The following is a 26,730-nucleotide window of genomic DNA, read 5'->3' as shown; positions in this document are numbered from 1 at the left end:
CTCCATCGCTCTCGATCAGGACATCAGATTGTTGTTCGTAGCTCCACCACTAGAATTGAGACATCTATCAAGCAAAGTTATCGTGAGGGGGATGAGTCACTTGATGAGAGCCGGAATCCTACAAAATAAACCAAAATTCTCATAAATATACAACCGACATTAAATCACATGTACACAAAGATATAGGAAAGCATGATAAACACAAAATGTGGCTTCCAAGAAGATCACAAAATGACATGTACACCAAGATATAGGAAAGCATGATAAACATCTATCCTAGCCTAAAGTGCTGGCATCACAAGAAACAAGCAGCAGTGGAGTAGTCCCAAAAAAGAAGGCCAATTTGTTGCAGCGTGAACAAGTAGCAAGCAGCATGAATCAGGAACGTACCGCTGGTGATGGAAGTGGCTGTGTTGGCCATGGGGGCGTCCCCAAGGCCCCATTGGATGTGTAGGATATCCCCATGGTGGTGGCGGCCAATATCCCATACCTGGTTGTGGAGGAGGAAGAATATGTCCTCTAGGAGGCATCGACCACCGCATGTCCATCTGTGGGTTTCCTTGTCCGGTCTCAGAACCATATAACCAAATAAAACTATGCATGATTATAATTGTAAATTAAAGTAAATATACTACAAAACTATACCTGTGTTTCGTTGGTGTTTGGGGTCTGTCCAGATTGTGACGAACGGGTGAAGTGGGGTCCCATTTAAGATCCCATCTGAGCACTATACATCTGCAAATACAATAAGCTTGAGTTTTATTTTAAACTAATGTATATATAGAGTTTATACTAAACAACTGAATTCTAAATCTGATGGAAAACATAAAGTGCATGCTTTCAGAAAAGTTGCAAGACTATACTTGGATAATCCAAAGTGTACTGCCTCAATCGTTAGGAGCTTTTTCACCATGTAAGTTCATATTTTAATTGAACAGTAAACACTCTATGTGCGTCCGACAGACAGCAAAGCATGTCGGCAACTTGGGTTGTTGTAGGCTGACATGATCCCAGCCAAATTCAGTTGGCATTGGAACGTGTAGGATTAGAGTGGTTGATAGACACAGAAGAAAGACAGAGCTAAAAAGCACTCGCGCCACCATAGTATGTATGTTCATATCACAAGACTTCATTAGTCAAGACAAGAACTAACCAAATCTAGTTACCCACACAAAAGAGACTCCAAGCAATCATTTTAATATTTGCTGATTTTTGGACAGCAGGACGACAACTACTTGTTTAGCTCATAACTCACAAGATATGCATCCAAAAATAGTAAACTAGGACTTTCTAGAAAGCTTATAAAGTCCTCTATAATTTTTTGTATTATCATCATAACAAGATTCGACCTTTAGAAAGGTCAAACAGTGCTAAACATAAATTCTGTCCAGATTTGGACAGAATTCGACTACTCACTTCAAAACTCTATAACTGGAGTCTCAGGCATCCAAATCAAGTGATCCTAGACTTTTTAGAAAGCTAATAAAATTGTCTACAACTCATTTATAATAATCTCAAGGTGATTCAATGTGTATCAAAGTCAGTTAATACAAACAAACATTGATGTCCAGACTTTTGACAGATTCAAACATCACATTTCAAACAACCATAACTTGACTTCTAGACCACCAAAAAGTATGCTCCAAAATTTGTTGGAAATCTTAAGAAAAATATTACAATTCTCCTATAATTACTAAGAGCGGATTCTAAGTTTAACTTGGGCAAATAAGGTTATTTTCGAAATTAGTACAGAATCTGGGCAGATTTTGAGATTGGACTTTGAAAAATCATAACTTTTAAACTACTAGACCTATGGTCATGAAATTTTAGCACAAGCAAGATAAATGAGTTAGCTATGACTTTTCTATATAACACTTTTACAAAAACATGATTTACTTCACTGCATAATTAAGGGGCAAGGAATTCCTAGCATGGCCTCAAGATTTTCTTCTGCTGGTGAAGTTACTGCACCACTTTCATAGTAATCTTGATTCCTGCAACAAACAATTCCACGATGTCAACATTCCCGGCACAAAGGGGCAAGGAAAGTGCCACAAAAAAGTAAAATGCTTCACCTGGCATCTATTCGATCTACTGTTGCAGAATCCTCTCAAACAAGGAATTCCACATTGCTATCAGTGGTCTTTATGTGGGAGTAGCCCAGAAAATGCACCAAATCCAAAACTACCAAAGCTCAAACTAACACATTCTATATTGGTAACTTGCAAATGATCAGGAATTATCACTGCAGGGTTATCTTCAGCAGTCTTTTTTGCAGCTAACTCATCATTATGTAGGCTTAAACTATGGAAATTTTCTGTTGTTGCTGATACATCAGCACTGGGATCCTTGACTGCAGATAAACAACAGTTACCAAAGAAATTTTGTACAAAATTAGAAACAAGATCAAGCTATCAGAATGCAACCCGATCCATAAATATCCAATGAAAAGTACATGTGAAGTGATGCATAGGATGCTAAAGTGGACGAATAATTTGACAAGGCCAACAACACTAGAAGCAAAAAATACCTCTCCATTTCTTATGGAAAGCAAAGAACAACATGACAGTCCATAGTTTATTGTTGATTCTGACTAAGACTAGCAACTGCCTAAGATGGTGGTTATTCGATAGCTACTATACGGAAAATTAAATGGATGTTTATAGAAGAATCGTCAACCTATGGTTAACCAACAACTAGCAGATTCACACTAGTTCTACACTTACCTTCTTGTTCTGTGTAAGAGTAATTATGAGGCTGATATGAACTTGAGTTGTTCAATATTCCATCATTGTATTCAGGAATACTATCACTAGGTTCAAAGTGTCTCTTAGAGGCAGGTGTTGATCTCAATGCAAAGGTGCTGTTTTCATCCAACTCCAAGTGTGAATTTTCATGTGAATTAACTACATTAGTAACCAATGTAGATGACTAAAATGATGCTTCATACAAAGATGGATCACCAGACGTCTCAGGCTAGGAAGGTTGGTTCTCAGATGTTGGGTCGTCTTGTGGAGACCAATCAGTACCATATGGGAGCTTGCTATCAGCGGTAAAATGGACATGATTCTTAACCTGAACCATTGTCGGCAGGTTGTAACCCCTTGTCAAGCTCTGCTGGGGAAACCATGCTTCCAGATTGTTTGTGGTTCTGGTTTGTGCTTGGCAAAGATGGGTACTATCCAACATAACCTCTGTCAGCTGTGACCACATGTTTGCTAGAAGCCTTTCCCTGAGGGAGACCCATTTTCACAATGTCAGCCATCGACAACTGACCAGGTGTCCTAGACCAACCACCATGCTGAAACCCAGACGATGATTGCAATGATACAGCTAGTCCATCAGTAACCATATGTTTGTTTGCAGAGGAACTGGAGAATACGAAAGAGGTTATTAACATCAGCAATCAACAAAAAATAATAATAAAAATTAAATGATCTAAAAATATTGGTAGTTGAGAATAATTCTCTATTTTATAGAGATAGGCGTCATTCAAACATTTGGAGACCACTATGTTGATTATGAACACCAACAATATTGCAAATGATCTTTTTGCAAGAACTAAAATGTTATAAACTAAATAAAATGAACTACCTAAAGAACAATAGCAAACCTAAGAAATTAACACCAAAGATACTTAGTTGTCCTTGGATGTTTACTGATTACTCAACATGGCGAAAGCACCAGCAGTAACAAAAAAAGTATACATCACAGTCACAAACAAGATTATGTGAAGGAAAATAGAAAATTGCTTTAAAGTAAACATAAGTGTGCCGACAAAAAAATATAAATAAACAAACAACACAGATCCTTTGAATGTATCACAGAAGGGTCCTTTTCTCCCTTTACCTTGCAATTGTCTGCATTTGATTGGAATTAACTGATGTCGTACAAGATCCTGAGAATGGTGGCCTTGAGGTCATGTTATCTAATTTTTGGAATAAAATGATGATTAGGTCAGAATAAATATTGGGCCAAATAATAAGATTGAGGGTGAAAATGACACATATTCTATTACCAGTAGAGCTGGAGTGCATAGAATCGCTACGTCCACCACGATCTGCACCACTTCTAAGGCTTCGATTAGTAGAACTATTTGCCGATCGATATCTTGTCTCAGGAACCTCTTTAATCTGCTTATGAAATGCCCCCACAACTCTTGTTGTCAGTTCTAACGCTCAACTAAGAATGATTAAAGAGGAATTACACAAGCTAGAAGCACGAGCGGGCGCGCGCGGCGGGACGCTGGCGGAGGGGCCGTAGGTGGCGAGGGCGGGCCGCGCTGGGTGGCAGCGCTGGGTGGCAGCGCGCGAGCCGGCGCGCGGTGGGGCGGCGGGTGCGGGGTGGCGGCGGGGCGTGCACGGCGTGGCGCTGGCGGCGGGCAGGTAGAGGCGGGCTGGCGGCGAGGCAGGTAGTGGCGGGTGCGCGCGCGGTAGGCAGAGGGAAAAGAAGAGAGACGCGCGGGGTGAGAGAGATTTAGGTTTTTGGGTTAAGTTCGACGGTGTCCACGTGTCCCACGAATTTAAGTTAAGAACGTGGGTACCCACGTTCCTAATACGATAAGTTCGACGGTTTTACCACGGGCCCACGAATTTAATATAAGAACGTGGGTACCCACATTCTTAAATTAACCCACGAACATAACTCAATTAAGAACGTTGGTACCCACGTTCTTAAATTAACCCACGAACATTTATTAGTTTCTTGTAGTGACACATCAAAGCCTCACAAGTGCCACAAAAGAGAGATCAAGTAAGAAAGAGCTACTCATGTGCGTTTAGTGATAATGCGTTGTGAGAATCATTGAGAGAAAGTGTGTGTTACCTCTTGTGATCATTTGAGCATGGAGTTTTGACTCCCATTCATTGTAAAGCTAGCAAGAGCCCCTTATCTTTGTGGTTGGCGTTGCGGAGACTTTGGTCTTTTGTTGACAAAGAAGAAGGAAAACTCACCGGTCTTGGTGACCGTTGGAGAGAGGGAAAGGGTTGAAAAATACCCGTCCTTAGTGGACTCTTCAACGGGGATTAGGTTCTTAGTGAACCGAACCTCGGTAAAACAAATCACCCGTGTCACTTGTGTTTATTGCTTGTGATTTGTTTGTCTTCTCGCTCTATAAGTTCTCTTGCACTATTCTTTGTTAATATTACTTTGTGTTGCTTTAAGTAAAATTCTCATTTATAGAAGCAACGCCTTGCAAGAAAGAACTTGTGTTCTTCCTCTTCTTATCTAAAGTCCTCTTGCGTTATTCTCCATAAACATTTCAATTGTGTTGCTTTGCATTAACTCCGCATTCTTTGAAAGCAACACTCTTTGCCAGCAAAGGACTTAGTTTTATACTCCGATAATTGTTCATCTTGTTCTAACCACTAATCGAGGGATCAAGTCCGGGTTTAAAGTTATAATTTTCAGGTTTCGTCTATTCACCCCCCTCTAGGCGACTCTCAATTGGTATCAGAGCTGGGCACTTCATATTGAGTCTAACAACTCAAAGTGATGCCTCGGAGAAAATCCCAAAAGAATAAGAAGACACCACCGAAGGATAAACAATGAGGTAACTCTTGAGATATTTGTTGGAGCGAAGGCGAACACGCCACCCTTCGCTCGACGACTTCCACCTCGCATTGTGCAGACGAAGACCGCGTTCGCAAGACCCGCCGGATAGGCCAGGGGCGTGGACCAGACGGAGGCCTGTTCGACCCCCTTCGCTCGAACGAGACAAGACGAAGGCCCCGTCGAAGACCCCTGGACCTCCCACTCTCTCACCACGGAGAGAGGCCCATGTACGGTTCGACCCACAAAGCTGGGCCCCGCGTGGACATGTGTGAATTGGGTCGTGTCTGTAATAAAGTATACCGTAATGACTGTCTGTAACCCCCTCGTGGGAATATTCTGGGGATAAACCAGGTACTCGAGGGTCTAAATGTCTTTGATAGGGACAGACAGCCCCTTGAGCACCTATAAATACCCCCGTATTGTGCCCAAGCATGGGGAGATTAACGTGGCTTTTGACATCCCGCGTTAGCATTACAAACTCTCTCCCCAATTTCCTATTGGATCAACCTGTCTTGAAGGGCAGGTTCCAACATTTGGCGCCCACCGTTCATGCGATGAAAAAACAACCCGCGATGGCTCCTAAGAGAGCAACTTCGAAGGCTACCGCATCCATTGACGATGCAGCGAAGACAACACTCCTGGCGAAGAACAAAGGCAAAGCCCTCGCGGACACCACCCCCAAGAGTTTCGAAGATGACGCTGTCCCCACCCCACCCCTGATGACATTGTGTGCACCTGTAGTTCCGAGGGCGCACCACAAGCACCACCACCAGGCTTCGCTCCGCAAGAGGGCGAAGACACCATAGTGGACGGAGAAGTCATCAGCATCTCGGCCGAAGACCAGCTAAAGCTACGAGCTTTGCGCATAAAAAACAACCACCTGCAAAAGCAGAAAGAAATCCTCGAAGCCAAGCGCCAACGAGTCACCATGCAAGCAAGGTGTGTCCGATGATACAGGATGAGGAACAGAGAGCTCGGGAGCTTGAACAAGAGATCACGCTCATGCAAGGCGAAGGCCAATACAACCTACAGCGCGGACCCCTCGTGTAACACCCCTGGTGTTACTGTCACTAAAACTTGAGCATCACATCATGAGCATTGGCATATCATGTGTTTGTTACACCTAGAATGCATTCACTAGGTAAAACTTTCAAATAAGTTGTACTGATATGACTTGATGTGTGGTTAACCCTAGGGTAAAGTGCTTAACCTCATATAAGGGCTTATGGATATAAGTGAAGCCCAAATATGTGAAAACCTCAAAAGACATGAGACATGATCATAAGATATCACATTTGAAGGACTTTAGTGACACCAAAACCCTGAAGTGCTAAAAACTCTGAAAAGACCCCTGGAAAACCCTAAATTGGAACCCTAGGGGGCTAAGTGTAAATTTTGTACACTTTTGGACCCAAGTGCAAAGACCAAAGTATTATAGCACCACAAATCATGTGTTTCACACATTTGAGGATTTACAAGTGGAATTGTGGGATTTGGGCCTATTTGCAAAAAGGCACCCTATGCCTCTTATATGCCTAAGTCCAAAATCAGTTGAATAGGGCTGACTTTGGAGCTCTACATCTCAGGATTCTTGAGGATTTTGCTCTTGGTCAGTATAGAAAATTTGTAGAGCTATGTAAGGAGAACAAATTTGTTTAAGTGACCAAGCACTAGTGTTGCACAGAAATGAGAGATAAATAGGGGTGAAATAGCGCTGTCAGTCGGCCTGATAGATATGTGTTCACTGCATCTGATTAAGGTCTAGGTTCAGTGTTATTGCGCCAACTTGCGTGCCCTGGCCTGATCAATCCGTGAGGATTTTCGGTATGGTCATTATACCAAAATGAAAGAACATTGATCAAGGTACAACTTTGATACAGATTTGTTTGCGAGCAACTACATAAAACTTGGCGCAATAGCCATTTGAATTCGGGCTGTCAGGCGCACTGTTCACCGTGGTTCAGTGAACCTCGCCGGGGATAAGAACACCACCGCGACTGAGGCACTGCTCGGACTTGCGGCCACGGTAAAAATCTTCTACAACGTGGCACATGTAACCATGAGGTGGCGTAGTCCGGCTAAAAGGAGTTCACCGGACGCTCGCCGTGGCCCTGCCCACGCGGGTGAGCTCCCCAGTGCACTGGGAGATCTTTTGAATCCCGTCCACCTCCGGGCACCCCTCTATAAATTGAGCCCGAGCGCTGCTTCCTCACCGCATCACACACACGAGTGCTTGCGCAAACCACCAATTTCGCCGAGGGACTCAGTTAAGCCATAAGCTCCTCCTCACCGTTCTTAGTGCCACCGTGAAGGACCCATTCATGGGCAACCCTCCTCGGGTCAGTACTTACCCAATTGCCTCTTGTTTTGGTTTGCCTTTATCCTCATGTTGCTCACGATGTCAATCAATTGAACTTTACCGAAGCCTAAACCCCGGAACACCAAGTCGCTCGTAGAACGTCGTCGCGGACACCCTCTCTGTTGACCCACTCTCCCATCCTCGTTCAGTCCAAATTTAAAAGTGTACATAGTCTCTGGTGAACCCGTGAAGCTCACCCAAGCTTCAATTTTAGCACCACGACCGATAGTTGTCCAGAACGCGATCACCAGGGTCTTTCCACCGTCGTGACCATGAACAAGCTTCAATTAGGGTCAAATCTTTCAAATTAAGTGAGGGTTTTTTGCTCGGGTAGACTTGTGCTTGATGTTTATGAGCTTGTTGCCCTCTGTCCAAGTCGCCATTGCCGTGAAATCGCAGCTCCGGCTAGGTGCTCGGCATGGTCCCGTCGTGGACCAATACTGTGAAGAAATAGAAGTATGGGGGGGTTGTAATTTTCCGCGACACATAGAAACAATGTGTGGGTTCATTTCTGTTTTTTTAATTTCTCAGGGTCTTTGCGCAAAAATGCCAGGGCGGGCACGCGCGGGCGCGTTTTCGCCCAGACACGCGCTGACTTGGGCTAGTTTTCAGCCCAACACTGTTCATTATTTTCCTTTTCCTTTTCTGCTAGACTTAGGAAATCCATAGAAAATTATAGAAAAATGATAAAAATATGAGACTAATTTTGTTGGACTCCTAGATTTCTCTAGTATTTAATAAAAATAGTTCTTGTATTTTTAGTCCAAACAAGGAATTAATCAGTATTTAAAAGAGCTTAAACCTATACCTCTGGAATTTTAGGAATTATTTAATGACTCCAAAAATCACCAAACTTTTTGGATAAGTTTAATATGATATTTAGATCCCATGAGTGAAGTTTGACTTGATTTGGACATTGTTTGATTCCTAAACCCAAAACCCTAGCTCCTTAGGGTAAAAATGCCTAACCCTACTAAGGTACTGACCTAGAAAAACCATAGTTACCCTAGTACAGCATGAAGAAAAGTTGTATTCAAGATACAACTTGATACATCTTTTCTATTATTGCATTTTCATAAGCATTACATGAGCATTCATGGTTATATATGGCTATATATAGAAAACGAAGAAGTGACTGTTGAAGAGGAAGAGCCTACTCCGTCAACAGAAAATCCACCTGCCGGGAACTGTTTTTACTTTGACATCTATGGAACAGAGCCCAACTCTCCTACAACACAAGGCAAGCCTCGGTGCATTTTCCACCTCCTTTCTATTTTAAACTCTTTATCACTTGAATGATGCATTAGGTGATAGGAGTTGGGTGTTAAACCAATTGATGCATTTTCTTCCTTGGAACTGTTTATCATTCCTTGATTACGTATTTTTCTTGAAAAGGTTTTTTAGTTGCTTAGTTCTGCTTTAGGAAAAACAAATGTTTTGTTTTAAAACAAAAGGTGATGCTTCACAATGGATGGGATGTTTTCAAAAAATAGAACTTGATGGTGGATCCATCATGGCCATGATGGGTTCAACATTAGAAAAGATGTACCTCTGCCAGGTACCAAACTTTGTGTTTGAAATGATAAAGCTGAAACCGGGTAGGTGACTTGCATGAGAAGAGATTCTCGGTGTAGTGTCTCTGTCTGAGTCGATTAAGGACCGCCTCGATGTGGGCCTGCTGACCGAGGACCCTTTAACTGGTCACATGCCTCATCATGGGTAAGCTTTGCCTCGGGCAGACTAATACCAGAAAGACCAACATGCAATGGGAGTGGAGAGATGGCGAGAGTAGCGTATACCCTCCGTGGCAAGAGGCTGGGCGGTGGTGTATCTGTGCTCTCGGTTGGCGTGAACCCGGTCTGGTCTTAAGGACCCCGGTGGCTAGTTTACATATGCAAGGGTTAGCTGCTCCATATGTCGTGTGATTGGAGATCCTCAGCTGGGTATTAATCGATTCGGATCGCCGTTACTTCTCGAACGTGAAGACTTGGTCACTGACTTACATGTAGCATTCCAGCGAACAAGAAGGGTTGATAAAAGGATGGCTAGTATAGACCAAGTGCTTGAACTAGGGTAGAAAGAACTCTAGTGACAGGTAATGACTTAACTTGCTAATAAAACTGGATTTTAAGGATCCACTTTTAGTAAGCATTTTTGCAAACAGAGTCTTCATTCTTGATAAAGCCTTACCTTGACTACCTTAAAGCCAGCATATCCTTGAGAGTCTTTTATGTTGACGGGGAAGAGTTACGAAAGTACACTTCGTACTCAGGGTTTTCGAACCCATGTTGTTGTAGGTGAGGAAACAACATAATTTTGTTGTTTTTGCACTAAGGTGGTGCCCAAGGATGAGCCTCAACAGTAACGTGGTTGCGGGAGGATGTTGGCCTCCCTTTTGAAAAACAATATACTTTTATGCGGGAGGGGTTTTTGCCTCCCAAGTTTGTAATAATAAAACTCATGCACTCTTATACCCTGGGTTGTAATAACTATAATACTCTTTCTGTATTTTAATGAATGTAAATTAAGTTATTGTAATCCACTTCCGCTTATTCGTTCCTCTGATGTGTTGTAATATCTGCGTGACGGGTGAAACGCTCTTGGGGAGGAAAAGAATACAGATACCGAACTTGTCAAGTGATTATGTGCATCTACAGGGTTGTCTAAGGTCCGTCGGACAAGGACAACTGTAGGTGGGCCTAATGACTTGGGAGGTTCTATCACAGCTGGTATCGAAGCGAAGCCCATCTATTCTGATATTACGAAGCATTTCAAAAAGAATTCCCAAATACTTATCCAAGAAAATATTTTTCATTCTTCCCTTGCCACTTTCTGGAAGTTCTCATCCTGCAAGACCAGGTAATAGAGTGCAATATATAGGAAGTGGGATCAACGAAGGTTGATTCTGTAATTATGCATGCATCATGTTTAAAAATTATACTAATAAATTTTCCCCTTATGGAGATATGCCGTGCACGAGGAAAACCGCGTGCAAGTCCACGGGACCTATTGGTGTGCCTCATCATCAGTTGGCTCCAAGACATGAAGGGAGCAGCGGCGGCAGCAACGATCCAATCGGAGAATTAGAAGCCCAAGTGGAACAGCTTCGGACGGAGTTACATCACCGAAACAAGGTGTGGGCAGAAGATGGTCAGCGTATAAATGAGTTGGCAGCTGATGTCAGACGCCTGCAAGATGAGCTTGCTGAACGGGATTTGGCGGTCGATTGGGCCGTCAACTCACGTTCGGTTGCTTGGGATCGGGAAGCCAAAGCTCGTGCTCGTGTGACTGAGCTTACTGTGGCCCTTGACAACTTGCAGGTATACTGCAATACTCTACATGAGGAAGTGCATGTATTGTATGCCCGACTACACCCAGGCGTACATTCCGACGCTGCTTTGGGAGCCGGACCGTCAGGAACAGCAAACGAAGGACTTGATGAGGAGTTGGACCTTTTTTAGCCTCCTCCTTCCATGAACCTAGCTGACGAATGGTCTCCTACGACAGGAAATAAAGAAACCAACGACGACGAAGACTAAACTAGTATAGTTTAGGAGCTATACCTATCTAAAATAAGCAATGAGGTCATGCTGTACACTTGACTCTGTATCATTACGTTTTGGTAATGTAAAATGATGGTGTGTATCGACATGTTATATTTTTCCCCAAATGTTTCTTTGCCTCAGATGCCATCAAGGACTCGTGCGCATGACGGTGCGGGTACTTCCCGTGGTCGGGAAGATACTCCTAATCCACCACTTGTATCACCAACACTGGCCGAGGCTATCGCTGCCTTGGTCAATGCTACTGCAGATAATACCCGCTTTTTACGTGAGATGGCGGGAAATCAATTCCAGCAACATGGCGGAAGGGCTCCTCCACTGGGACCGCGTGAAACCTCATATCTGGACTTCTCTGAAACGCGTCCACCACTATTTGTTAAAGCTGAAGACCCTCTTAAAGCTGACGAGTGGATCAGGTTAATGGAGCATAAGTTCAGATTAATCCGTTGCACCGAAACACAGAAGTCGTTGTTCGCTGCCCAGCAACTGAGAGGCCCTGCCAGTACCTGGTGGGGAAATTTTGTGGCAATTCAACCAGCCGGACACCAGGTCACTTGGGATGAATTTAAGCTCGCATTCTGTGAACACTATATTCCAGAAGGAGTGCTTCACATGAAACAAGAGGAATTTATTCGACTAAAACAAGGAGGGGATACTGTGATGCTGTATCTCAACAAGTTTAATCATTTATCCCAATATGCAATTGACCAAGTAAACACTGACCTGAAAAATAAGAAATGCTTCATGAGAGGACTCAATGACTGGCTCCAAAGGAAAATGTCTACCTGCCTAGATCTTACATAAAGCAGAGCTGTCAGCACTGTGCTGGCAGTAGATGTGGCAGAACCGCCTATTCTAGCTTAAGTTCCTAAGTCACGCCTCAAGGGCCGTAACTCACTTAAATCGGAATAACCCGTCAGTTCCTCAGATCTAGTCTGATAAAGCCACTTAACCAGGATCAAATACCACAATCTCACACGAAGGTGAGTCACAGCAGAAACACAATAAAACAGGAAACCTCAAATTAAGTACTGAATTATTACATAGATCGGAGTTTTTCAAGTAGCGAATTAAAGTTCTCAAAATAAAATGCAGTGGATAATCGATGTCGTCGATAGCGAGGAAATGGGCAAGGCCTAGCCCACTACTCCTCCTGCTCCTCTCCCGTGGAAGCAGCATCCCACTCGACCGTCCAACCCGATGACAGGGTGGTAGGCCAAGTCACACCATCAACCATATCCTGCAACGTACCTGCAAAATTGTGCCACAAGCAAGGCTGAGTATACTAATACTCATCTAGACTTACCCGGTGTGAGGAAACTACTCCTCTACCTCTAGACCATGCAGCTGTTTAATTTGGCTGAGGGGTTTGGTTTGCCAAAAGCACTAGCTGTTTCTAAAATCAAGTTTTAGCTTTTCACTTTCTAGCATCATTAGATTAACTAAGTTTGCTCTTTCTAAGCATACAAGGTAACTAGCATTTAGTACAATCAACAAGTTATCTCATGTAAACCTCATTTCACTTAATACTCAATGTAGTATAAGAGGTCAAGCAGTCTCGGCGAGAAGCAGCCGATTCGAATCGAGTTTTTATCCTTGCAAGGTAAACCTAAAAACACGAAATGTCAGGGTACTCCAACCCCACACATGTCAACCGTCCCCATCGATTCCCCGTTCGCGGCCAGGGTTCACCGCCTTGGCATACAATGCTCCACTGACCCCGGCTGCCGCCGTGCAGTGACCGCACTTGTACCCACCATAGCTAGCATGGGAGACCCAGTCTCAGGACAAGTGAGGGATAAAGTTCGCGCCCAACTTCACTCAGGTACTAGGTTTACCAGTTACCATATTTCCCGACATGTGCTTAGTACGTTCAAACGCTTGACTCAGGTATCCACACATTAATCCTTAATTCTTTTTCCCGTCTCATGGACAAGACATCCTCCCTGGATCCAAGTCCATAGACCATTATAGATCCTGTTATCAAGATGAATACAATCAATTCCTGACCTCGCGCGAGTGCTAGAAAAATCACTCGACTTCTACCGAGATCCTGATTAGCAAAGCAGCTACTCGACCTAGCATACTAGTATCCATCTCAAAAAGGAATCCTAGGTTCATGCAACTAGAGGTTTCAAGCAACTCCTACACTTAAGTGCACATTACAATCCTACCAGCATTAAGTGTAGTAAAGTAGCATATATAAATACGGTTATGCATAAAAACCGGGGCTTGCCTTCAAATGCTGGGGCTGCGGGGAGATCCTTAGTGGCAGTCTCGGGAGCTGGCTCCTGGTCTTCCTCTTGGACAGTTCCTTGCTCGGGGATGAGCACGTACTCTCCGTCAGCTAGATTGCAGTCTAATGAATGCAACGAGTAAGATATATGCATGATATGATAGGTAATTTAGCAATTAACTCGATGGTGAATGATTCACTTAAATTAGATAGGGTTTACTCTTGCTACTAAAGATTCTTGTGGTATATTTAGTGATTTAGATCACATTCAGTTAAATGAAGTGGTAAGTCTATTTTGGTGTTCCACTGAATTCTTTTAAAAGCCCCAGTGAGAATTTAATAGGATTTCTAGTTGAGCTTATTGGAGCGAGGTTTATTATTTTCCTTTCTTCTTCTTATTTCCTTTATGCTTTTAAGATAGGCTTGAACTACAAGTTATATCAAGAAATTTCCAAAAATTCTGAAAAAATTACAGTAGCTTTTTACTGGTGTATAATTCTCTGTCTAAAAATTTGGGGTTTAAAAAGTAAGTAGTCCTTTCTAGATAAAATTATTAAATATTAGGGCAGAAGGGGTGGTTTAAACTACAATTACCATTTAACAGAAGGTTATTCCTTAAGACATATTTTTGCTGGCATCTAGATGTTATAAAATAACTTTGCATAAATTTCTAGCCATTAATACTTACCAGTTATTTTGTTATGATTTTCCAAAGTTTCTAGCCAAAGGGGTGCTTTCTACTACCACTATATTTGAAAAATATCAAACAACAGATTTCTGATTTTTTCTAGCTTCTATTTTGTGCAAGAGCAATCATTCTGAAGTTTGGCATCTTTTTGCTTATAGGAAGGGGTGGTAGGAATTATTTGGATTAAATGGCTTTTTTCATGAAGTGTTGGCAATAGGTATTATTATGCATTTTTCAATTGGGTTTGCATTTTTTCCTAGTGGCCTATCTCATTATTGATCTAGCAAAGATTTATTTGTCCATTATTGCATTATTTTGGGTTACTCATGATTTATTTGAAATATGACTCATTATCATGTTCTATTTATTTACCCTACTTAAAATGATGGGCTGGGGTGTTTATTATTTTTGCAGTGGGGTTTTTGTGGTTACAAGTCCACTGGATTTTTATTAACAAATTTGGGTCTGGTTTTATAACTCCAATAATTGTTTTCTAGTTGGAATAATGCTAAATAAAACATTTCATTTTAATTCTATTCTGGACTAGTGGTCTTTTTATTTTTCCTAGGTTCTTTGTTACTTAAGTAGGCTAGGAAAAATAATTTCATTCACTGTTCATTAATTCCTAATGCCTTTCTGATTTTCTTAAGTTTTGGGCAAAAATGGTTTTTAATAGATATCTCTACCTAAATTTTCAATACTGGGGTTCCCACTATTTTTAATCAGTGTTTAATTGAGATTTGAACAACTACAAATTTTCTTAAGCCTAGCACAAAAGTATAACAATTTTCTTTAATTGAATAGGGTTTGGTCAGTTTCTGTATTTAATTACAAACTCTAAAAACTAGAACAGAAAGCATGGGGTTCAATATTTTTAATTGATAGTTGATGATATTTAGAATTCAGCAAAATTGGTTTAACAAATTTTGGTTAAGTATTTCTCAAGTTATGAATTTCCTAAGTCTTCTGCCGAATAATAAAAGATTAATTCGAAATGGTTTAAAGAAAAGCAGTTTTGCGCTGGGGTCCCTGGCGAAAGTTCTTAAAGGAATTACAGATAGGTCCTCGGGGCACTATTCATTTGAGTCTATGGCTCTGCAGAAAACCCCCTAGGGTTTCTGGAAATCGAACCCGCGGTCCTGTCCCCAATTAAACAGTACCCGCGGCGGAGAAAAGGGCGGAGGGGCTTACCGACGGCGAGGTTGCTCCAGTGAGGTGGTCGAGGATGTAGGGAAGGTCTCGGGGATCACGGCGATGTGCGGGTCGCCGTCGGGGATGGTCGGAGTCGGCCGGTCCGCGTGCGCAGGCGGAGATGCTCGTCGGCGGCGAGGAATCCGGCCTACTCACGGCGCAATAGGCCAATTGAACGGGTTAGAGAGCTTCACTGGGTGCTAGGGACGACGTGGGTGCAAGGAATTTGAAAATGGCTTACCGGGGAGCTCGGTCCACGTGCGGCGGCGGGCGACCGAAGTCCGGTGAGGGCGATCTCGGGCTTCCGGTGAAGTTATGCCGTGTCCAAGGACTTGGAAAGCTTCATGGGCTAATGGCGAAGCTAATCGAGGGGTTGGCGCGGCTTGGACGCGATTGGAGGGAGCTGGCCACGGCGGCCGAGGCTCAGAAAGCTTGGCGGGCGGTGGCGCGGCGTGCTCGGGGCAAATTCTGGTGATCTCTGGCTTGGGCAAGACTTGTGAGCACGCGGGGAGGTATGGGCGAGGCTTGGGGCTGCTTTATAGGCACGGCGCGGTGCACGAGCGGCCGTGGACCGGCGAGCGTGCGCGGGTGCGCGAATGGGCGTGAACCAGGGGTGTCAGCCACGGTCGAACACGTGGAACCGTTGCCTCTGCCCAAGTTCTAACGCCGATTGGGCACAAATCTTCGCGAATTTGGGCAAGATCGCTGTGAAGGATTTGTTCTCCTGGCATTACTTTGTCTTTTGTGTATGGACGTCGCGCGGTTTTAGGCTAGGGACAGGGAGTTGTAGCGTCACCAAGGTGCCAGTGTCAGAATGCCTGGTCCCAAGGTCAAACTGCGCCAAAACCATGTCAAATGAATTTGGTTTGAGTTCAAAATTTTCCAGAGCGTGTTCAAGGAAATTTGGCACAACTTTGATATTTGGACTTCCTGGCTTTGAGTTTTGGAAAATAGAGAACACAATTGATCTTTGGAAAGGGTTCTAAAATTCAGAATTCTGAATTTCCCATGGGACCATAGTTCAAGGGCTGATTTGGGGATTTTGGAAAAACCAAATGGCCAAACTTTCTTACTATGATTTGTTAGTTATTTGGTGAGCTAAAACTTTGTAATTTGGTTTTTTCTAAAATTTGTATTTTTTCCCCAAGATTTCTCCCAATTACCCTTTATGCTTAATTTGCTCACTTAGGATTTATTAGGGTTTGAGAGTCTTCCTTTAAGGTTCATGACAAGATTAAGGAGAATTTGAGGAGACTCATTATAAATCTTTGTTCTTAATCTTTAATGTTCATTCCTTTACTAGGTTTACATGTGATAATAGGTTGGGGTTAGCTTAAAGAAGGAACCCTAGGTGACACTGGGGTGTCACGGTAGAAGCCAAGAATACATGCCAAGGAAAATCCAAGGGATTTGGGGGTGACAGGTCCAATCAGGGACCTGAGAAGCGAACCAGGTTGGTAATCCGACCATTTAATCAGAATCATTCTTTGCCTCGTCCACCCTCCTATCCATTCAAACAGCCTGTTTTCATTCGTCCTACCACTGCCCCCATATCTACAAATCAGCCGAGTGCTCCTGGTGCTCGTTTCCCCGCCCTCCCTAGTTCTTCAACTAGCTGCTTTAACTGTGGAAAGTCTGGTCATTTTATCAAAGACTGTCCATATCCAAAGCAGAATAAGTTCAACAATCAGCAGAACTCTGGGAGCTCAAATCAAGGCAAGGGGAACATGGCAAATAATTCAGTGGGTAAAAATGTGAAGAAGACTGGGCGAATTTATTACACTCAAGTGGCCACGACACCGGAAGGAGAGCCGGTAATGATGGGTATGTTCCTCGTGGCCAATCACCCAGCAGTCATTCTCTTTGATTCTGGTGCTTTGCATACATTCATAAGCAAGAAATTTGTGGAAAAACATTGCATTCCTTGCACTGAATCAAGGGAAGGGTTTATTATTCATTCGCTCAAGGGACAAATATTTTCTAAGGAAGTATCCATCCATGTGCCAGTAACATTGGCTGAACGGGATGTTCCCACCAACATGATTATTTTGAAAGGCCAAGATATAGATATAATACTAGGCATGAATTGGTTAGCCCAACATAAAGCTATCCTCAATATTGACTTAAGGACTATCAAGTTGAGCCATGGTCATGAAGAGGTTCTCTTGTCCATCCCAATAGTTGTCCTAGCCAAACCATTTGGACGGGTCTATGAAGCTATCATACCAAAAATTCAGGATATTCCGGTAGTTTGTGAATTTTCGGATGTATTTCCTGAAGATCTGCCTGGATTACCTCTTGTTGGGGACTTGTTCTCAAATGCTATGAGTTAAGAACAAGGCAACACAAAATGTTAATGGTTAAAGACCTTCGTCCTTCGAAGCATTATCTCCCTTAGGATATAATGGTCTTCAGACGAAGGTTGTGAAGGACGTACCTTCATAATCTCCATATAAAAAAAGTAAGTTGAAGCATATGAATCATGGAAAATAACATAAATAATTATATGACATCATCAGAACATTTTTATTATCTTATCATGAATAAACATGAACAGTATCGAATTACATTTATACCTTCGGCTTAACAGAAGGTAAAAATCCAAGCGTGACGTGCGAGTGAATACAAGTCAGCGTGAACAGTACATGGTTACTGTTCACCTATTTATAGGCACAGGACGCAACCCAGTCGGAATTACATTTATGTCCTTGATGATAAATTACAAATGTGACACAAACTATTATGGACTAAACGGTCTTTTCCTTTTTAAGTCGGTGTCGCCCTTCGTCTCAAGGCACGTCGTTATGCCGAAGCTTTCTGGGTCGTAGCTTCGGCTTGTGCCTTCATGCTGTGTCAGTTCGCATACCATACTGCCGAAGGTGTTTTTGCTTGGAGGAACTTCGGTGAAGAAGCATGCCCCCAACACCTCCAGAAAGGGATGTAGAGTTTGTAATCAAACTAAAGCCCGATACATCTCCTATTTCTAGAAGATCGTACCGGATGCCACCAAATGAATTGGCGGAGCTCAAGACGCAATTACAAGACTTGCTTGAGAAGTTATTTATTCGGCCCAGTTCATCACCTTGGGGATGTCCCGCAATCTTTGTCAAGAAGAAGGATCAAACACTTCGAATGTGCGTGGACTACAAACCCCTTAATGAGGTCACTATTAAGAATAAGTATCCTCTTCCCTAGATTGATATTTTGTTCGATCAGCTTACCGGAGCCCGGGTATTCTCCAAAATTGACCTCAGGTCGGGCTATCATCATATCCATATTCGACCCGAAGATATACCCAAGACCGTATTTATTACGCGGTATGGATTATTTGAATATCTGGTTATGTCTTTCGGTTTGACAAATGCTCTTGCCCACTTCACATATCTAATGAACTCGGTGTTTATGCTCGAGTTGGACAAATTTGTGGTGGTATTCATTGATGATATTTTGATTTATTCCAAGAATGAAGAGGAGCATGCTAAACATTTACGGATCGTATTAACGCGCTTAAGGGAACATCAATTATATGCTAAATTCAGCAAATGCGCTTTTTGGTTGGAGGAAATCCAATTTTTGGGACATGTATTGTCTGCAAATGGGATTGCAGTTGATCCCAGCAAGGTCAAGGATATTCTAGATTGGAAACCGTCAACCACTGTACATCAAGTTCGAAGTTTCCTTGGGTTAGCTGGCTATTACCGCAGATTTATCCCGGATTTATCCAAGATTGTGAAGCCAATCACAAGTCTATTGAAGAATGATACAAAATTTAACTGGTCCTCAAGATGCAACGAAGCCTTCGAGCAGTTGAAGGTATTATTGGCCACTGCTCCGATACTGGCTCAACCGGACATTGAAAAGCCTTTTGATGTGTACTGTGACGCATCGGGCAGTGGTCTCGGATGTGTCTTAATGCAAGAGGGCCGAGTTATAGCATATGCTTCAAGACAGTTGCGCTGGCATGAGGAACATTATCCAACTCATGACTTGGAATTAGCTGTTGTGGTTCATGCCCTTAAAATATGACGTCATTATCTGCTGGGGAATATCTGCCATATATATACAGATCATAAAAGTTTGAAGTACATTTTTACCCAGTGAGAACTAAACATGAGGCAAAGGAGATGGCTTGAGCTGATTAAGGATTATGAATTAGAGAATCACTATCACCCAAGCAAGGCCAACGTGGTGGCAGATGCACTAAGTCGCAAGGCCTCCTGCCATTGTCTTACAGTAAAGGCCTCTGACATCACATTATGTCAAGAAATGGAGAAGTTAAACCTGGGAATGATTCAACATGGAACCTTGAACCAATTGAAGCTTGAGTCGATTCTTCTGCAAAGGATTATTGATGCACAAAGAAGTGATAAGGGTATGAAACATATTCATGAGAAAATAGAAGCCGGCAAAGCGAATTGTTTTAGAAGGGATAATCAAGGCATAGTATGGTTTAATAACCGCATAGTTGTGCCCAAGAATGATGAAGTCCACCAACAAATTCTAGATGAAGCTCATCTTAGTCGATATTCCATTCATCCTGGAAGCACTAAGATGTATCAAGATTTAAAACAACATTATTGGTGGACAAAAATGAAGATTGAAATTGCACGCTATGTGGCAAAATGTGACACCTGTAGACGTGTCAAAGCCATACATATGAAGACTACCGGTCCACTGCAATCTTTGCCCATCCCAACTTGGAAATGGGAGGACATTAGCATGGACTTCATTGTGGGATTACCCAGAACAACAAAAGGATTTGATTCTATTTGGGTTATAATTGATCGGCTTACCAAGATAGCCCATTTTCTGCCCGTCAAGACAGATCACCCAGTTGCTGTCTATGCTTAGTTATATATTGCTTGTATTCTCAGTCTGCACGGAGTTCCAAAGACAATAGTCTCGGATCGCGGACCGCAATTCGTATCCAAGTTTTGGGAAGCACTACATAAATCCCTGGGTACTAAGTTGCTCCATAGTTCGACCTATCATCCCCAAACAAGTGGGCAGACTGAGAGAGTAAATCAAATACCTGAAGACATGTTGCGGGCATGCGTTCTGGAATTCCCACAAAAATGGGATGATTCTTTACCACTGGCAGAATTTTCGTATAACAATAGTTATCAAGAAAGTATAAAGATGGCACCATTTAAAGCTTTGTATGGACGACAGTGCCGTACTCCATTGAATTGGTCTGAACCAGGGAAAGGTGGTTTTTCAGGCCTGATATGGTGAAAGAGACGGAAGAAAAGGTTCAACAAATCATACATAACTTGAAAGAAGCACAAGCTCGACAAAAGAGTTATGCAGACAAACGACGCCAACCCTTGTACTTTCAAGTTGAAGATTATGTTTACCTAAAAGTATCACCAATGAAGGGTGTATCTCGTTTTGGTGTAAAAGGAAAGCTTGCACCCTGATACATTGGTCCGTTTCCTATTCTTGAAAGATGTGGACCAGTGGCGTACCGACTCCAACTACCTGAAACATTGTCTGCGGTGCACAATGTGTTCCATGTATCCCAATTGAAGAAGTGTCTTTGAGTTCCTGATCGAACCATTGATGTGGTGGATGTTACCTTGGAACTAGACATAACATATTCAGAACATCCTATTCGAGTCCTGGATCAAAAGGAAAGGATCACCCGAAGAAGAGTTCTAAAATTATCTAAGATACAATGGAACCAACATACGGAAGATGAAGCTACATGGGAAACCCAAGACTTCTTAGAAAAGAATTTCCCTGCCTTTTTATCTTCATGTAATTTGTAAGATATGTCAATTGTTTGTAAAGATGGAATAGACCCATACCACCCCCTGCCTTGTACAAGAAATAAGGAAATAAAAATATTACGTGTTTCCTTTTCCACTACTTGTCGTAGGACTTTAAATCTTGGGACGAGATTCTTTTATGGGGGGAAGGATGTAACACCCCTGGTGTTACTGTCACTAAAACTTGAGCATCACATCATGAACATTGGCATATCATGTGTTTGTTACACCTAGAATGCATTCACTAGGTAAAAATTTCAAATAAGTTGTACTGATATGACTTGATGTGTGGTTAACCCTAGGGTAAAGTGCTTAACCTCATATCAGGGCTTATGGATATAAGTGAAGCCCAAATATGTGAAAACCTCAAAAGACATGAGACATGATCATAAGATATCACATTTGAAGGACTTTAGTGACACCAAAACCCTGAAGTGCTAAAAACTCTAAAAAGACCCTTGGAAAACCCTAAATTGGAACCCTAGGGGGCTAAGTGTAAATTTTGTACACTTTTGGACCCAAGTGCAAATACCAAAGTATTAGAGCACCACAAATCATGTGTTTCACACATTTGAGGATTTACAAATGGAATTGTGGGATTTGGGCCTATTTGCAAAAAGGCACCCTATGCCTCTTATATGCCTAAGTCCAAAATCAGTTGAATAAGGCTCACTTTGGAGCTCTACATCTCAGGATTCTTGAGGATTTTGCTCTTGGTCAGTATAGAAAATTTGTAGAGCTATGTAAGGCGAACAAATTTGATTTAGTGACCAAGCACTAGTGTTGCACATAAATGAGAGATAAATAGGGGTGAAATAGCGCTGTCAATCGGCCTAATAGATATGTGTTCACTGCGACTGATTAAGGTCTAAGTTCAGTGTTATTGCGCCAACCTGAGCGCCCTGGCCTGATCAATCCGTGAGGATTTTCAGTATGGTCATTATACCAAAATGAAAGAACATTGATCAAGGTACAACTTTGATACAGATTTGTTTGCGAGCAACTACATAAAACTTGGTGCCATAGCCATTTGAATTCGGGCTGTCAGACGCACTGTTCACCGTGGTTCAGTGAACCTCGCCGAGGATAAGAACGCCACCGTGGCTGAGGCACTGCTCGGACTTGCGATCGCAGTAAAAAGCTTCCGCAACGTGGCGCATGTAAATATGAGGTGGCATAGTCCGGCTAAAAGGAGTTCACCGGACGCTCGCCGTGGCCCTGCCCGCGCGGGTGAGCTCGCCAGCGCACCGGGAGATCTTTTGAATCCTGTCCACCTCCAGCCACCCCTCTATAAATTGAGTCTGAGCGCTGCTTCCTCACTGCATCACACACACGAGTGCTTGCGCAAACCACCCAATTTCGCCGAGGGACTCAGTTAAGCCATAAGCTCCTCGTCACTGTTCTTAGCGCCGCCGTGAAGGACCCATTCGTGGGCAGCCCTCCTCGGGTCAGTACTTACCCAATTGCCTCTTGTTTTGGCTTGCCTTTAGCCTCATGTTGCTCACGATGTCAGTCAATTGATCTTTACTGAAGCCTAAACCCCGGAACACCAAGTTGCCCACAGAACGCCGCCTCGGACACCCTCTCTGTTGACCCACTCTCCCATCCCCGTTCAGTCCAAATTTAAACGTGTACATAGTCTCTGTTGAACCCGTGAAGCTCACCCGAGCTTCAATTTTAGCACCACGGCCGTTAGTTGTCCAGAACGCAATCGCCAGGGTCTTTCCGACGCTGTGACCATGAACAAGCTTCAATTAGGGTCAAATCTTTCAAATTAAGTGAGGGTTTTTGCTCGGGTAGACTTGTGCTTGATGTTTATGAGCTTGTTGCCCTCTGTCCGGGTTGCCATCGCCGTGAAATCACAGCTCCGGCCAGGTGTTCGGCATGGTCCCGTCGTGGACCAAGAACTGTGAAGAAATAGAAGTATGGGGGGTTTTTTGTAATTGTCAGAGACACATAGAAACAGTGTGTGGGTTCGTTTCTGTTTTTTTTTTTGAATTTCTCAGGGTCTTTGCGCAAAAACGCCAAGGCGAGCGCGCGCGGGCGCGTTTTCGCCCAGACATGGGCTGACTTGGGCTAGTTTTCAGCCCAACACTGTTCATTATTTTCCTTTTTCCTTTTCTGCCAGACTTAGGAAATCCATAGAAACTTATAGAAAAATGATAAAAATATGCGACTAATTTTTTGGACTCCTAGATTTCTCTAGTATTTAATAAAAATAGTTCTAGTATTTTTAGTCCAAACAAGGAATTAATCAGTATTTAAAAGGGCTTAAATCTATACCCCTGGAATATTAGGAATTATTTAATGACTCCAAAAATCACCAAACTTTTTGGATAAGTTTAATATGATATTTAGATCCCATGAGTGAAGTTTGACTTGATTTGGACATTGTTTGATTCCTAAACCCAAAACCCTAGCTCCTCAGGGTAAAAATGCCTAACCCTACTAAGGTACTTACCTAGAAAAACCATAGTTACCCTAGTACACCGTGAAGAAAAGTTGTATTCAAGATACAACTTGATACATCTTTTATATTATTGCATTTTCATAAGCATTACATGAGCATTCATGGTTATATATGGTTATATATAGAAAACGAAGAAGAAGTGACTGTTGAAGAGGAAGAGCCTACTCCGTCAACAGAAAATCCACCTGCCGGGAACTGTTTTTACTTTGACATCTGTGGAACAGAGCCCGACTCTCCTACAACACAAGGCAAGCCCTAGTGCATTTGCCACCTCCTTGCTATTTTAAACTCTTTATCACTTGAATGATGCATTAGTCCTGTATTTCCTTCCTTAGAACTGTTTATCATTCCTTGATTACCTATTTTTCTTAAAAAGGTTTTCCTGATGCTTAGTCCTGCTTTAGGAAAAACAAATGTTTTGTTTTAAAACAAAAGGTGATGCTTCACAATGGATGGGATGTTTTCAAAAATAGAACTTGATGGTGGATCCATCATGGCCATGATGGGTTCAACATCGGAAAAGATGTACCTCTGCGAGGTACCAAACTTTGGGTTTGAACTGATAAAGCTGAGACCGGGCGGGTGACTTGCACGAGAAGAGAGTCTCGATGTAGTGTCTCCGTCTGAGTCGATTAAGGACCACCTTGATGTGGGCCTGCTGACCGAGGACCCTTTAACTGGTCACATGCCTCATCATGGGTAAGCTTTGCTTCGGGCAGACTAATACCAGAAAGGCCAACACACAATGGGAGTGGAGAGATGGCGAGAGTAGCGTGTACCCTTCGTGGCAAGAGGCTGGCCAGTGGTGTATCTGTGCTCTTGGTTGGCGTGAACCCGGTCTGGTCTTAATAACCCCGGTGGCGAGTTGACATATGCAAGGGTTAAGTGCTACATATGTCGTGTGATTGGAGATCCCCAGCTGGGTATTAATCGATTCGGATCGCCGTTACTTCTCGGACGTGAAGATTTGGTCACTGACTTACACGTAGCATTCCAGCGAACAAGAAGGGTTGATAAAAGGATGGCTAGTATAGGCCAAGTGCTTGCACTAGGGTAGAAAGAACTCTAGTGACAGGTAATGACTTAACTTGCTAATAAAACTGGATTTTTAAGGATCCACTTTTAGTAAGCATTTTTGCAAACAGAGTCTTGATTAAGCCTTACCTTGACTTCCTTAAAGCCAGCATATCCTTTAGAGTCTTTTACATTGACGGGTAAGACTTGCGAAAGTACACTTCGTACTCAGGTTTTTCGAACCCATGTTGTTGTAGGTGAGGAAACAATAGAATTTTGATGTTTTTGCACTAAGGTGGTGCCCAAGGATGTTGTGCCCAAGGATGAGCCTCAACAGTAACGTGGTTGCGAGAGGATGTTGGCCTCCCTTTTGAAAAACAATATACTTTTATGTGGGAGGGGTTTTTGCCTCCCAAGTTTGTAATAATAATACTCATTCACTCTTATACCCTGGGTTGTAATAACTATAATACTCTTTCTGTATTTTAATGAATGTAAATTAAGTTATTATAATTCGCTTCCGCTTATTCGTTCCTCCGATGTGTTGTAATATCTGCGTGACGGGTGAAACGCTCTTGGGCGAGGAAAAGAATACAGATACTGAACTTGTCAAGTGATTATGCGCATCTACAGGGTTATCTAAGGTCCATCGGACAAGGACAACTGTAGGTGGGCCTAATGACTTGGGAGGTTCCGGCATACCTCGCACCGCCAGTGCCTCTCCAGCAATACACTCAAGCCATAGACCCATTCCAACCACAGCATGGCCCCTTCATTCCACCAAGTGCCACTTTCCAGGGGATCAACTATCTCGACGAGCGAAGTCCTCTGGCTCCGCAGCTTCAAGCATCACTCTGGCCCGCCAACTTCAGGGTCAGTACCTACCCCAAATACAACGGCAGCACCGACCCGGCTCAGTACATCATGAGCTACCAGGTCACCGTCGCATCATCCGGAGGGGACGATGCCATCATGGACAAGTCCTTCATCATCACACTCGAAGGCCCGGCCTTGACTTGGTATACTAGGTTACCGTCACTGTCCATCGAGTCCTGGAAAGAGCTTCGCGACAAATTCCTTCTCAACTTTCAAGGGTACCGACCTGGCACAGACGCCCTGGCCAAGTTATCCCTCTACAAGCAGCAGGAAAAGGAAACCCTTCGCAAATATTACAGAAAAATTCTGACGCTCAAATCGCAAGTGCCATCAGTTGACGACCACATAGCAATCCACTATGCCATTAGTGGTCTTCGGGCGGGCGTCCTATACAGTCATTGCATCAGGGATCCGCCCACGAACCCACAGGAGCTATACCAACTGTTTGAGAAGTATGCCAGGTCCGAGGAGCTCCATCAACACAAGGTTGAATCTCATAGGAAGCCCAAGGACCCTTCGCAGTCCAGCAGAACTTGGACCCGGCCAGCGCAGTCAGACTCCGGCAGGGACAATCACAATCATCAACAGGTGCACACCATAGCCAATGAGCACCCAGCCGGAGAGGCCACCCGTCGTCGGGAATACCCCCTCAAGGCCGCGGCGCAAGAGGAAGAGGCCGAGGACGGACATAGTAGCAGCGAAGATTCTATTGCTTGTTTCACAGTGAAGACTGCACGCATCCCACAAGGGATTGTCCAGAGACTAAGGCAACCAAGGACAGAATGTCTAGAGCTCAACCAGCCGACAACGAGCGGGCGGTCGAGCACACTTACCACCAACAACAACCCTACCACAACGAGCAAATTCATCATCAACCCAACCATGCTTACCAGCACCACCAAGAGGTTCATGTTCTACCACCACCGCCTCCGCACCACCCAAATCCTCCACACCACAACCACCCACCGCAAGCACCCAAACAAGAAGACTTCGTTGAGCCACCATATCG

At 43.3% G+C, this 26,730-nt stretch overlaps 1 pseudogene; it reads right to left on the bottom strand.

Annotated features, from left to right (window-relative positions):
• Positions 1-1,897: 1,897 nt before the first annotated feature.
• On the bottom strand, positions 1,898-26,411 carry LOC109939716 (uncharacterized; annotated as a pseudogene).
• Positions 26,412-26,730: the final 319 nt, after the last annotated feature.

Source organism: Zea mays, chromosome 5 (genome assembly GCF_902167145.1).
Source record: "Zea mays cultivar B73 chromosome 5, Zm-B73-REFERENCE-NAM-5.0, whole genome shotgun sequence".
NCBI lineage: Eukaryota > Viridiplantae > Streptophyta > Magnoliopsida > Poales > Poaceae > Zea > Zea mays.
The sequence above is the reverse complement of the archived record's forward strand: the minus strand, read 5'-3'. Positions and strand labels throughout refer to the sequence as shown.